Consider the following 2,628-nt stretch of genomic DNA (forward strand, 5'->3'; position numbering starts at 1 on the left):
TAAACTGTAATAAAGTTGTATAGCATGGCGAGATGAGCATGCTCGCTGCCTGTATCAAGACTTCTTGAGTAGTTCTAAAAAAGGGCTGAGTTTGCAGTCTAAAATTGCTGAAAGGTCTGCAGGAAGAAGTGAATGCTTAGCTTGAGAGCCTCTTCTCCATAAACTTCCCGTCATCTGATATTAGGGGGATTCAGTAGCAGAGATAACATGACTAGTTTGAATGAAGCATAAATAGTAATTTTGATAGGAGATTGACTTACTCCCTGGCCTCTTTGGAGGATACGTATAGTAGCAAGCATTTGAATCAAACAAAAACATAACAGTTGTTTCATGCTGACTTGACGCTTGCACGTGGACTTGCAGACCTGATAAAGCGTGTGGCAATATAGGCCAGAGGTGAAAGATTGCTGAGGCTCCTTGATGTCAACTGAGTCCGTGGAGTTGGAAATTAATCTAGTAAGTCGTTTGCTAAGGACTAGCTTCAAAGGACATAAATACTGCTGCATGCACAGACGTCTTCATGTATGCTTTCTGATCTCCTTACATCATGTCCAGATGAATTGCAATTATTACTTGCTGTGTTTTGTTATGCACAAGCACATAACAGCGTAGTTTGGGTTGGTTTTTTTCCTTTTTGGGTAGCATGATTAACTTGTTCAATGGGATCGTACCCTTTACTGTACAGGAAATGTCAAGATCCTGACAAAATGCTGTAACTTGCAATGATCGAAAACTGGAGACAGCATGAACTGCAAAAGAAGTAAGAATGCGTCCATGATTACAGATAAGCATAGTGACTGCTGGGACTGGGATAGTGGAAATTTTTTTCAAGTTACCTACTACGGAAAGCTGTACTTTTAACGTGCAAGAAGTTGTACGCCATGACACTGTATAGTGTGTCACAAAATTCTGAAGAAAATTTGAAACCAAGTGATCTTGCAAAAGCTTAGGCAGTTGTTTGGTTGTCTTTTTCTGAAGTGTGTGGAGGATAATACATGTTAACATCATATGAGGAGGGGATGTGAAATGCTTCAAGACATTGTTGACAATTTTGAATATGTAACAGTTTTAAAAATACATTGATCTGCCTGTCATACTTACCCTGAAGTGAGAAATCAAAAAAGAAAATATCCAATGACAAAGAGTGGTATTAGTATATTGGTATTATCATTTTCTTTAACAAGCTTTCTATTTTAGGTTCTAAGCTATCACTTCAAAGGAGAACTAGAACAGTTTACACAGTGTGTTTCACTGTTGGTGAATTTAATATAAAGAGCTATTCAAAGCTTGGACAAACGAGCCCCGGTTCAATTTTTATTTAGGTGCTTTTCAGATAAAGAAACTTCCCTTTATCTGAGTGGTTAATATTTTCTCTGAAACTGAGACCAGGTGGTAGCATGATTGAAGAAGTTGAAAATGTTTTGTTTCTGTTCTGCTGAATGTTGTGTGACCTACTGTCTACATCGTGATTATGGAATGGTCTGCTCCATGTGTGCCAGGGATTAACACTGCTTCAGATAATTTCTTTTTTTTTTTTTTTTTGCATGACTACAGGAAATTGGAGCAGACAGATTCAGCCACTGGTGTTTAACAAACAATGCAGGTATCAAAGCCGTCAACAGTTTCCTCTTGGGTTTTTTTGACAACAGAAGAGAATGCTAAATGTTAAAGTATACATGAAGGAAGCTGGCTGGTGCCTGAAATAGATAGAAAGCCTGACTGCAGAGAAACTCTCTGATCTCCTTGTGTGCATTGGTATTATTGGGGGAAGGTAAAAAAATGAGGAAGATTAAGGAAACGGACTTCATAGTCAGGTCTTGAAGACTGGGAGTTATAAACACTGGTGGCAGGTACAGCAAGTGTTTAGGTCAGGGTCATTTCCAATGCTTTTAACTTCTTTTGTTCATATTGTTTAGGAAATTCAAGTATCTGCATCTGTGCCCCTCACAGGAAATTGTTCTGAAGTTTATGGAAGTTTGCTTTTCCTCTACTGGAAATCACAGAAGCATTTTACTCACGCAAAGGGCTTTAATTTAGTTGTCAGAGGTGGGTGGCTGGTCCCTCCTTTCGAGAATCACATGTTACAAAGCTTCTAGCGGGAAAAATGGTTTTTTTTCTTTGTATTGTAAGGGACTATGCATTTTAGGTACAGGGGAAAGAACTTTTGTTCTTTCACCACAGAGGGGTGAAATGCAGTTAAGTCATCTGAACAATAGAAGAAATATTCTTTACAAATAGTAAGATAATACAACTAGGGAAATTACTACTAGGAAGACCCAGCTGTTCTTAAGTGATGGAGGCCTAACACCCGTCCTTGTGAGAGGTGGCTCTGTGCATGGCTGGGGAAAGCACGAAAACCACGAGGCTGGCGGTAGCAGACGAACGGAGGAGCAGGGCCGGGCACAGTGTCAGGAGCGCCCCCCCCCCACAGCAGCGCCAACCAGCTGGGTGCGGCCCCCAGCACGCACTGTCCGCGGGCACTCGCCACCCTGCCTTAAATACCCCCCGCGCGCCTCGCCGCCGTCACGTGATGAGGGAGGCCCCGGCGGGGCGGCGGCCGCCGATTGGCTGGCGCGGCCTTCCCCCCCCCCGCCCCCGCCCGCCCTCCCTCCCCACGTGAGGGGGGCG

Source organism: Falco biarmicus, chromosome 8 (genome assembly GCF_023638135.1).
Source record: "Falco biarmicus isolate bFalBia1 chromosome 8, bFalBia1.pri, whole genome shotgun sequence".
In the NCBI taxonomy this organism is placed as follows: domain Eukaryota; kingdom Metazoa; phylum Chordata; class Aves; order Falconiformes; family Falconidae; genus Falco; species Falco biarmicus.